The 12436-nt window shown below is 41.3% G+C and overlaps 1 protein-coding gene across 7 annotated transcripts in view; it reads right to left on the reverse strand.

Moving 5' to 3' along the window:
* The window catches only part of IPCEF1 (interaction protein for cytohesin exchange factors 1), an 87545-nt gene that overhangs the window by 53030 nt on the left and 22079 nt on the right, over positions 1-12436 (reverse strand). The window contains exon 1 of one of the 7 annotated variants that reach the window (XM_038130487.1): positions 4115-4168. The exons of the other annotated variants lie outside the window; for them this stretch is intronic. The gene's annotated coding sequence lies outside the window, so the exon portion shown is untranslated. Of the gene's footprint in view, positions 1-4114; positions 4169-12436 lie in introns of those variants that run through there. 7 annotated transcript variants of the gene reach the window in all.

The raw sequence follows: 12436 nt of genomic DNA on the forward strand, positions 1-12436 counted from the left end.
TATTTTGGTGGTGCTTGTACCCAGAAGCTGCTCCCAGAAGAACCTGGTAGACTTGGATGTACCACTGAATAAGAGCATGAGCTCTCTTGAGACCTTGCAAGAAGGAACAAGGATAATGAAACAGCTACACAATGTAAAAAAGCAGAGAAATATGTCAAGTGATTCACAGCATCACCATACAAAATATAGTTTGAAGAAACTTCTCTGAAGTGTTAGCAACAGGGATTGCAGTATGCTTGCTTCCATTACAATGGACTGTGTGCACTGTAGGAACAGGGAAGAAAAACCTTGGCAGGTTCAAGCCAAGATACAGCAGGAGGATGTAGGCAGGAATCAGACAGACTCCAAGATAACAGCGGGACAACGACCACCAGGATCATATTTTGGGTCTCAGTAAGCCCAAGGACAGGCAATGTTGAAGGTTTGTGTTAGCACCAGAGCAAGGGCTTTGAAAAATAATGAGATGGTATACATTTAAATGCTTGTAAAACTAAGAGAGAGATCCCAGGGAGTGAAGGATCCAAAATGAGAGTTCAGGCTCAGTATGTTTAATGCTGCTCAGAAATATCAATAAATAAGATAGGAGATTCATTGATGAACCAGAGTAGGAAAACTATCCTTGCAGTGAGTTTCTGAACTGATATGAGGTGATGAAACTACTTTTGCCAAGGCCAGATAATAGCAGATTTCAGTAAAAATGACATTAGATAATGACACTTGGATAAGAATATATTTCTGTGTATGAGGAGCGAAAGCATTTAAAAGTTTATGTGAAATTTAAACAATAGCTTAGAAATGAGAACAAAGCACTAAAGAAGTCCTCAGACTATGACAGCATCATCAGTATGATATCATTGCCAGCAATGAGCAAGTATGACTTAGGAAAGGTAGGAGTTGATCATGCTGGCTGGATTCAACTAGAGGCTGAGCCATGACATACCAGAGAGACAGGCCGAACACTACATTTGGTCAAAAAAAGAATAAAAAATCAAACAAAACAAATCAAATCAAAATCTAAACAGACAAAAAAAAACAACTCTGTGTTTAGAATTAGAGGAGGACACTTGTGAATGAAATCACTTGGGCAAAATGTGCAGAGGAATGGATCAGAGTACAGTAGAGATTAGACCATAAATAGCATATTGAGGTATATCAGGACCTTCTGAAAGACATTTTGCACGTATTTTCAGAAAACAGATGTAGAACCATTGGCAGATAGAATCACAGGTGGAAGGTTTTAAGAAGAGATTTTCAGATAAAATTGAAGGTAATTGCCAGGATAAAATGAAGGCAGAGTGGACAGGATTTTGTTCATTGATTGTATTCAATAGAAGAAATAAGAACATGCTAGCTGAGAAAGAGAGAAAGACTAGAGGAGGTTTTGGAGAAAAGCAAGGTAGAGAAGTCAAAGGAAGATGAGCTCTGCCCTGATGAGGAAGCCATATCTGCTTCAGAAGAAGCAGTTAAAGAAGTAGAAGGTGAGTCAAGGCCATGTCATTATGTTGATTTTTTTTTCTTCCCCCCTAGAAGCAACCCACAAGGGCTGTTTGGAGAGAAAGGACAGAAAAATATGGGGACAACTGAAAGCATAAGCACAGGGAAAGCATGACTCAGCTACGCCAGAGGCAGGGGATAGAGCTGGAGGAGGACAGACACAGCCTATTCACAAAATTTATGCCAGAGATGCCCCATAGCAAAAGCAAAAGAAACAGACACTGGAGGACAGCCAGACTGTAACTTGATGATAGGAAAGAGAAGTGAGCAATTAAAGAGTAGAGGAGGCTGCAAAAGGGAAATATTTTTAGGAAGGCATGTCGCTAAGGCATAAACGCAGTGCACACACTTTGATGAGCTGTGTCTGTAACTGCATATACTGCTTTCCAGAGAAATTCTTAGGAGGAAAAAAACGTGGCTCTCCTTCAGGCAAGAAAGAACTGAGATGCAGAAAGGGGTAATAGGTATAGTTTCACATGCAACATTACCTCTGTGCCCATCTCCCTGTCTAGTGATGGTGCAACACTCAGTATGATTTTATCAGCATTAAGTGACGCATCAGGAAGGACATTCTCCAGACATGAAACCAGTACCAGCTACACTGGTCTGTAAACAGCCCTCATGAGTTAACAGGGGGTTGAGTGACTCCTTGAGGAGAGTTCTGTGCACAAAACAGTGAAACTAATCAGCATGTCACACAGCAACAGCCCTTTCCTTGGTTACTGGTCTTACCACAGGATCCAACAGGGACTGAGAATCTCCTAGGATCCCCCCATGATGAGCTAGTGAGCAGTGGGCTGCAAATCCATGCCATTTAATCAAGCGAGTGCACAATACTCTTGTCTGTACAGTGCCCTGCAGCTGTGTCTTTATCCAGAGCAGACCTTGTCCCACTAACCCACAACCAAGTCAGTATTACCTTAGAGAGATCGTGGGGGAGTGTGCAAGGGATGGACTTGTGGGACAAGGGGAAACATCTGAAATCAACAAGGACAAAACAGAGAATCTTAAAAAATGAGGAAGCCCTTCAGCCTGTATTGGCTTGATGCTTTCCTCCACGACCTTGCAAGGACTGCACAGGGCTGGTGGAGAGCCTGCCATGCTGAGCAGGCAGCACCCAGCTCTGCACCTACAAGGAAATACACACTCACAGAGGGGAGAAGCAAATGTTATGTTCTGGCAACTAGACAGCCCTGCTAGAAACCAGGTCTCCCAGTATGCATGGAGACAAGTAGCAAACAGCTAGAACCCAAAGTTCACATGAACACTAGCAGCCGGGCATTAATAGCTCTTGCCATTTATAAGGTGAAACAGAGCCTTCCACCACTCTGTGATGGAAAAAGGACAGCAGGGAGGCAGCATGTTGGGCAAAGTGAAGGTGATGCAGCATTTGAAAGCAGACAGCTTCAGCATGCCTGACCTGAGGGACACAGCCTCCACGTGCCACAGGACTTACACCTGGTCACATTGTGTGCAGCTCTGCCACCAGAGTCAACACCAAGAGAGGGGCACTGTGGGAATCTCCTTTCCACAGACGTAGTTCTTGCATCTAGAAAGTTCCACCACAGGGGAGGGTACAGAAAGGCCACTCCACAAGAAGTCACAAAACAATTTCTCTCTCCTTTTTGAATTGTCACAAACCATTGAATATTGGCATAACTGGCAGATGGGAAAATCCTGTCAAACTGAACTGCAGTTCCTGCATGGGGATAATAAACCATCCAAGAAACCAAATGATTACTACTGAGCCCTAGACTTCAAAAGAACTTGTTGAAAGAAAGTAGGTAAGTGAATAATTAAACTGGATGCTCATCTCCACTTTCTCCAGAGGCACATTTTATCGAGGAAAACTCGAATCCAGAGATAAAGACGGGGGTTTGGGTTTTCTGTTTCAGCACAAAGGACAGGAGATTCTAATTCCAGCTGTCCTTTTGTATGGGTAAGCCCATTCACACAGTGCTTTAGCCATGTCTTTACTCATTTAATTTAATGTGTATGAGAAGATATTAAAACTAATGGACACTAAAAGTTTTTTCATATTGAAAGCAGAAATAATTCGGCTCAGTGCTGTCACCACAGCACAATAAAATCTACTCCCATATTGCACCCTAAATTCTCTTCACACAACACTATATTTGCACATTTTTATCTAGGGAACCCAAAATCAATAAGGGAATTGCTTCAATTTCCATATTACACATTTGTCTTCACAAATATCAAATTTACATGAACAGCCATGAATAGATTGTCACCGTGTCCCTTGATGGATCTTAAAACTTAACTGAATTAAAGTTGTCCAGAAGAGAGTAATTCATATACATGTTGTCCCTTGTCCTCATTCAACAAATATTTTTTCTAATTATTTCATTATTTTTAGTGATCCATTTGCATTTTTAACCAAAGTAGAGAGGAGAATGGGAGAACATGAGATCTTTTACATTGGCCTTTAAAAACAAGCAGCTACTTGCTCCTGTGAACTTCCTCTATCGTACCAAGTGAACATTGTTTCTTAACAGCTAAAACTATACTGTCTTTAAAAAAGAAAAAGAAAATAGATGTGACTAGACAGAAATAACTAACATTTGTCACTTAAGCAAAAAAAAATTAGCCACAACCTTACCAGCAAGGAATTCTGACAAATAGCCACGCTTGTCCTGTCAGCTCCATACACCTTGCAAAGCAGAGAGGAAACTCTTACAGAAATCAGCTGCAATGCTGAAATTGCCCAAGAGGAAACTCATGTCTCTTTTACAAGCCATGACTACACAAACCACAAGTCAGACATCAAAGCAAGTGCTAAAAGCCTTGCCTGCCAGAAGTGTTAATGCTAGAACCCAGACGTGGAAATGGGATAGGAGATGCAAATAATATATTAGAAATATTCCCAGATAGCTAATTTTTAATATATTTTTGTTTGTTTCCCAAATGGAAATTGGTTTAAAAAATGTACTCTCATACATTCCTGAGCAGAGTCTTGTGGGAGAACAGAATAAATTATGCAACAGTCCCCATGACAAATGGCACTCTGAAAGCCTCAGCACAGCCTCTCTTGCTAACACACTCCTCAGAGCACCTCTCCAGTCCCAGCTCGTGGGGGCCCCAGCGTTCACTCTTGAACCCCAAGGTGTGGTAGAACCTGAACCCAGCCACACCAAGGCCAGGGAGCCCTTGGGACAAAAGGAAAGATGGGACATGAAGTGCTGTCGGTTTGGTTTTTTTGGGTAATCTGCAAGGTGTGTTCCAGAAAACCTCATCCAAGCAGGGATGACAGCAAGATCTGCAGACAAGCACATGGATCTAATAGTTTCGGATCAACCATCTTTAGTTACCACATTTCCTTTTCAACTAACTGACAGAATGGTAAGCCAAAATTAATTGCCCTGTTAAAAATATGAGACAGATGCCTCTGTAAGTTACATATTCACTAGGTTGTGGAAAAAAGGAAATGAAAATTCAGGACCTTGTATTTTGGGTACTTTTCTGTCTTATGTATTCAACAGTTTTAGCCAAATTTATGTGGACTTCAAGAATGAATAAAAACATCCAGCACAAATATCCAAGTAACTTTTCATTGCTCTATCTACACAGCTCTTGTTTCACATACACATTAGTCTACAAAGACTGAGCATGCATTCTGTTAAATTTCATCCTTCTTCAAAGAGATAGGCATTGCTAAAAATAAGGCAGGCCATCACATACTTTGAAATTATTTTTTCCTTTTTAACTCACTGGAATATTACAGACCAGTTTCCTCAAAGCAGGATGGAGGGATACTGCTGCTTAGGGATTCTCCTGCATTTTCTCAGATCTCTTTCCCTGTCACAGCAAAATTCCAGGGCCCAGAGTCAGGTTAAGGAGATACACAGAGATCTCCATGCTTTACTATTCATGACACTGAAATTATAGTGCCACCTGTAGGACATCCAAAAAAAAAATTAATTTGGTCTTGCTGGTGCCACGAACGCCAGTTATAATTATAGGGCTTTCTAGTAGTCTTGGCAGAAGTGTAGGAACATAAAAAACAGATGACTCATGTCAGTCTACAGGGAGTTACTTGAAAGCTTTCTTCACATAGAGCAACACGCATCAGCACATCCAGAAGGAGATACAAAGATGAATCTTCTGTGGAAGGAGGACTTGCCAGCACAACACATTCATAGTCCATCCATTTCAGAACTTGTGCCAGTGTAGGCAGGAGAGATCTGCCACATCCTCCACCACTTCCAGCTGAGAGAGACATCACCCTTGAATCTAAGGAAGGTTTCCATTGTGGCTGCACACTTTTTGTTTGTTTGTTTTTAACTTTTCCATTTTCAATTTAGTTTTCAACTGTGGACCATGTTAACCCAGTGCATCACATTTCATTTGTATTCATATGTTACTTTGCACCAGTATTGAAAAGCACTCATATATTCTTCAAAATATACTACTGAACTTATTTTATGTTGCTTTCCCTTTTCTTTTTTCCCTCTTTACCAAGAGAGTAATTTTCCACTTTTCTAACCCATAGCTAAGGCAATGTCTGTAAAGTCTTCTCTCCAATGTATCATTTCAAGACATAAGGTAAGACAAGAGTAAGCAGATGCATCTTTGTAGCTAACTTCCATTAATAACATTTGAAGTGGAAAGTACTCAACCGATTTACTTAATAGCTCTGTTGCTGCAAATGAACTAAAAAAGAGGAGGTGTACAACATGTTCAAGGGCAGTTTATGCTTAATGTTAGCTGTGGTCAGACGCAGAACAAAATAGTTTGACACCTGAGGAAGGAACGGTGAATAATAGAACAGATTTAGGAATGCTTTTGTTTGGATCAATGGCAGTTTCGTGTGGAATATTACATAACATAGCCATCACCGACACACAATAGAAAGAACCTGTAAGGCTAAAGAAAAAAGAGTGAAAAGAATGGTCAAGAATTGCCAGGGGGAAAAAAGCTCTTGTAGGAAGATGGATTTTAATACAAACAATGAGTTGCAGTGTGGCTTGACTGATAAGGAATTCAACATAAATAGTTTAGATTATGATTTATATAGGGAAAACACATCTCTTTCTCAGTCATGTAGAACAAAAAGGGAAGGAACAAACTATGCAAGGTGATAAAATGGAGAGAAGGAAGAGGATTCAAGCACAGTGTTTGGACCTTTGGTACAGGATTGAAAATATTACTCTGTGAAACAGGGCAAATTGTGCTTCAATATGTGTAGAAAGCAGTAAACGAAGTAGTTTCCAGGAATATTAGGTCAAAATATTCATGGCAAATTTCACAGCATAAAAACGTTATTCTCTTTGTTTTACTAGCTTCTTATAGCCACAGCAGTGACAAAGAGACTGTCACTAACTTTTGAGGTTACAACACAGGAATAAAAATTGCAGTAGGGTAAATGATGCAGAGTTAAAAGAAATTATCTACATAGTTGTGCAAATACAGGCTGTAGAAATCACTAGGTTTCCACACAAGTAGTTATGGAAGGCTGGAGCAGAAAAAGGATTTCTGAAGTGACTTCCTGCAAACATGGTTACAAGGATACAGGAAAACTTGCAGAGGGGAACAAAAAAAATGTTTAGGAATTTCCAATTCCTGTTTCTCTGGCAAGCTGTCTGTGAGGAAATAAAGGATTGTTCTAAGCAGAAAAATCAGAATCATAGGTACCAGGGCACATATGAACATGAGGGCAGCTCACAGAAATAAGTGACCCTTGGTGAAAGCAGGCAGGTCAAACTACTTTTCCACTGTGCTCCTAGCAGATTTCATTGGAGTTGGGAATTGCACAGTTGAAACATATTTGTGGGGTTAAAAATTCAAGGCACAGCATCTGTATTTTTTCCTTGAGCTGAACAACTGTTGTCACAGAAAAGGGGGGGGGGGGGGGGGGGGAAGTTCCCCTATTTGCAGTTTATTTGCAATAAAATCCCATTAGACACTGCATTTTTTTATTCAAAATGTTCCGTGTTTGTTTCTTACCAGACAGGAAAGCAAGGTATCATCTGAACTTTCCTTTGCCTACTCAGACAACCAAGTAACCGATGAATGTTTCAGAAGGTATGGGAAATCAGGGAAATCAGCTGAAACTTATCACTTACCAACAAACCTATTGCTTGCATGACCCCTGTCACAGGCTGTAGAGACCACAAGTGGGATGAGATGAGACTCTGTCAACCAATATGATTCATATTTGCCAAACGCACCTGTTACAGGCAAGCCAGGTGTTATCAGCACTTAACACTTACGATTGCAAGCTACTGACTTGCACAACCATAAAGTTTTGCTTCTAAGCAGTAAAGATGTTCCAGTTTCCTCTGTGAGCTTTCTTTTCTATTTTAACTTGTTTCAGTTAATGATGTGAGTTCGAAACAGAGAGCATTAACCAGTCTTTGAATGCTCCAGTGTTGAGAGAATGGTGGGGGCTCATACACATCACCTCCTCTCTACCCCAGATCAAGTCACCCTTGTGGGAGCATTATTGACAAAATCAAAGGGGAGGAAATCAACTGTGTGTTTGCCTTTACCACCTGGCTAAATCGCTGTGTGAGATTTTGAAAATAAAGTGCTGAAGAAAAACGTGAATCTGAAAGCCTTTGAGCAGGGAATCAGTACTCAGAGGCTCCAGGCCTGATGCTGGCACTGACTGACCACCTGACTTTGAACACCCTTCTTCCACAGCTTTACCTTCACACTTTCAAAGGCAGCACACAATAATTGCCTGCATTGGAAGAATTTTTGGAAAATTTAGTAGTTAATTCCTCTAAAGTGTTTGGAGCTTCCCAGATAAACTGCTTTACAGGTTGGAAGCATTTCAGCTGCCTTTGTAAGGACAGAAAAGAGAAACACTTTAAGTGGCCAGAAAACTGCTTAAACATCTTGAAAACAGTCACCAAAGTTAAGCATCACACACTGGTTTTATTGCAGCACTATACTAAACAAGGACTTTAGCATCTGTCCAGAATCCTAATCCCACTCTTTGCTTCAAAATCGTTTCTTGCACAACCTTATGCCACTGCTTTCCTTTCATCTCTGATAAAAAAGCCCTTATCAGTTCTAGTCACGTTGGCACTGCTGCTGCTTGTTGTGGCTGTATATGTTTAAAATGCCTGCCAGAGAGCCTGCAACAGCTTCCCATTGCTAATGTTGACATGGACACTTTTGTCACTAACCCAGTGACAGGAACTGGGCATTCCAAATGCACTGGGAATGTGGAGGGCTTGCAAGATGGCCCGCGGGCTGTAGAGATGGAAGCACAGGCAGGAGATTGAAGGAAATGATTACACCCCTCTGCTTGGTTTGAACCACATTGAAACACTGTATCCAGTTTGGGGCACACACCCCACTATAGGAGAGATGGTGACAAGCAAACCAGATCAGCAGGGGACACCAAGACAGCTGGAAGTGGATGATTGGTTCTGTGCGAAGTTGAGGCACTATGACACTTCCAGTTTGGAGCGGAGACAGCTTCAGGGCCCCTCTAACAGCAGCCCTCCACCCTTACAAGATGATCAGCAAGGCTGTGGAGATGGGCTATTACTGGTGGTACGCAGCAAAAGGCTGAGACACGAGAAGCAGAAGTTGAAACAGGAGATATACAGACAGAATTTAAAAAACCCTCCTTCCCTATGAAGACAGTGGGACCGGTCACCCAGAGAAGTTGTGCGGGCTCTGTCCTTGCAAGTTTTCAAGCCCTGATGGGATAAAGCCCTGAGGGAGTTGGTTTGAGCTCCTAGCTGAGCCTGCTGGGAGCTGGAGGTTGGACTGAGGCCACCTGCCTGGGTGGTGCAGTGAGCCTGTCATTCTTTGTTAGTTCCGAACCTCCTTCTGACCAGCAAATCGCCCAAAAACCTGTGGAGAAAATACTAAAATGTCTTCCCAGAAGAAGATAGACACATATATTTTCAAAAAGCAGGATATGTATGAACACAAACACAGGTTTAAGGCAATCTGTGACTTGTACATATGTGTAAAATTCTCTGTTAAAATCCAGCCATAAAATATCACTGTTAGGGATATGAAAATGAACTAAGACTATGCAATTTCAAAAAATATGCTCTGTTAGAAGTCATCTTCTCTTACCATGAAAAACATCCTTCTCCTTCATTCATATATTTCAGCTGTTCTGTCAAGTCATCCAAAGTTTTTAAAGTATATTTCTTCACACACAAAAAAAGGGATAAGGCCTTTATCAAACTATTTGGTATTTAAAAAATTATTCAGGAAAAGAGGAGAGTTGTTGGACGTAACAGTTTACTTGAGAAGAAAAGAATTAAAAAGGAAAACTTATGAACAACATGCACGTTTTTTGCATTCTCACTCAACTGTTTCTATTCCAATTGCAAGCTCATTTAGCAAAAGCAAAGATTAAAAAGTAAAAAACTTAATTTATTTCTTGAAAGTGAAAATATCTTAAAGTGCTTGAAAGTTTTTTAAAAGCACCCCATATTATTTTCACATATTTTAAATCTATTTTTTCAAATAGTTCTAGGGTTGTGCTCTAAGATTTCTAAGGCTAGCCCATCTACTTTCTTGTAAAGAACCCCAAAGAAGGATGCCCATTCTAGTTACAAGATGAATAGATAAAAAGCCAATGCAGCCATTGACTAATGTTATTAAAGTCAACAATCTAGCAGCAATTCATCAATAAACTTTTTTTACTTTATATATAAGTCATCGGGAGTGCATTGAATTCAGTGATACTATAGGGTCACATGAGTTGCACCTAAATTCAAATACTGCCATGGTATAGCCATCTGAAATTCAGAGTCTTCAAAAATTCATAACATGCAGAAGGTCAATTTTTGAGACATTGGTAAGAAAAGCCTGTCATACTATGTTTTTGTTGTTCAGGGGTTTTTTTCTGTTTGCATGTTTATTTATCAAATAATGCCTTTTCAAATTATACTACTATTAGGTATATGCACATCATCTAAATTCATTTGGGTTAACTGAATTTGCCCAAACAAATTCTCTCCCTCATTTTCCCTACAGGCATTCCCTCTGGGCTGAGCTGACTGCTGAGCTCTCACCTCTGAGGGACAAAGGAGGTCACACAGCAACGCCGACACATTCTGCAGGAAGAGCAACAACCTCAGCTGCATGTTTTCCATTTCTCATCAGTATTTTCTGCTGAGGTCGCAAAGCATTCACAATTGCTGCTTCCTCTTTCTCACTCTTCCTCCCTCACAGCATTCAACCCAGGCCCAGTACCAAACTTTGCAGGTGAGGACACTGAAGGCTGCTCTCCAGTCATCCTTTCTGCCCAGGTATCATTTTTGCCCTTACTCCACTCCCCCAGGTTATTTGCATTTTTCATGCTCAGTAGTCATAATAATGAGGGAAGAGAAAGGAATAAAAACATTTTGCAATACATCTTGGTAAATGTTTGAGTCACTGTGGTCTAGTGGTTAAAATCTCCATCTATTTTGAATAGGCTCCTATGTTAACACCTAAGCACAAGGCTTAAAGAAATACATTTAGGACTCATTGTTCCTTTTTTACCAAGCCCTTTTTTTTTTTTTCCCTAAGTTCACATGTTCCTTTACAGGGAATTTCACCTTGGTAAAATCTCAGGCTTGGAAAACTCCAAATAGCATAAGGAAAACAGCTCAGTGTTAAGCTCACAGTATTCATGAGGAATGTGAGAATGTTAGGACTGAATTGCACCCCGACTAAACAAAACTATAAAAGCCTGAGAACTTGTGACACGTCTACCAACACTTCTACATTGCTAATGACAGCAATTCTGTGCAAAGGTGCTGAAGCCTCCCATGCAGGCACCGCTGAGGATATCCCACCTGGTTCTCCTTTGTAGTAAGAGTGATTGCTTAACCAGCTCTCAGAAAGGCTTCCAAACAATCCTTGATTAAAAGGCAATATTATCTATGGTATTGTCAACTATAATTTTCAAACTCATCACCACAAGCAACCATTTATTTTCCTTTTATACCAGAACTGACCAGTGTTAAGCACCCCTGAAAGCACCTTGGCTAAATAGGGAGCTCTTGGAGGAACTCAGTGAAAAAAAGAGAGATATTGACCTTTGGAAGAAGGGGTAGGCAACTCAGGATGTTGTTAGGTCATGTAGACAGAAAGGAGGAAGCTCAGCTAGAATTCAGTCTGGCCACTGCTGTGAAACATATTTAAAAGGGGTTTTAGAAAAACATGAACAACGAAAGGAGAGTCAAGGAAAATATTTTACGCAGGGGAACACTGTCACCAAGGATAACAAAAAGCCTGAGGTACTCAGTGCCTCTTTGCCTCAGCCTTGAACAGAAAGACCAGTTATCCTCAGGGTAACCAGGCCCCCGAGCTGGTAGACAGACACAGAGAGCAGAGAAAAAAGCCTGCAATCCAGGAGGAAGTAGATAATGATCAGTTGAGGCACTTAGACACAAGTCTGCAGGGCTGGAGAGGATTCACCCAAGGATACTGGCTGGTGGAAGGACTTGCTCAGCCACTCTCCAACATTCATCCTGAGTCCTGGTTAACCAGGGAGCTCCCAGATGACTGGATATCAGCAAATGTGATGCTAATCTACAAGAAGGGTTTGAAGGAGGATCCAGGGAACTGCAGGCTTGTGAGCCTGACCTTGGTGCAAAGGCAGGTCATGGGGCAGATAAACCTGAGTGAAAAAACACAAGTACAAGACAAGCAGGGGTTCAGGCCCAGCCAGAAGGGGTTTAGGAGAGTCATATCCTGCCTTGAACAACCTGATCTTTTATGAACAAGTGTCCCAACTGCTGGAGGAGGGAAAGGCTCTGGATATAGCCCACCTGGACTTAAGCCTTTGATACAGCCTCCCACAGTATTTTCCCAGAAGAAAAGAGTGCATGGCTTGGACAAGTGCAGTCTTCACTGGGTTAAAAACTGGCTGGATGGCTGGGCCCAGACAGTGGTGGTGAATGGAGTTCATCCAGCTGTAGGCCAGTCACGGGTGGTGTTACTCTGGCCTCAG

This window comes from Motacilla alba, chromosome 3 (genome assembly GCF_015832195.1).
Source record: "Motacilla alba alba isolate MOTALB_02 chromosome 3, Motacilla_alba_V1.0_pri, whole genome shotgun sequence".
Classification (NCBI taxonomy): domain Eukaryota; kingdom Metazoa; phylum Chordata; class Aves; order Passeriformes; family Motacillidae; genus Motacilla; species Motacilla alba.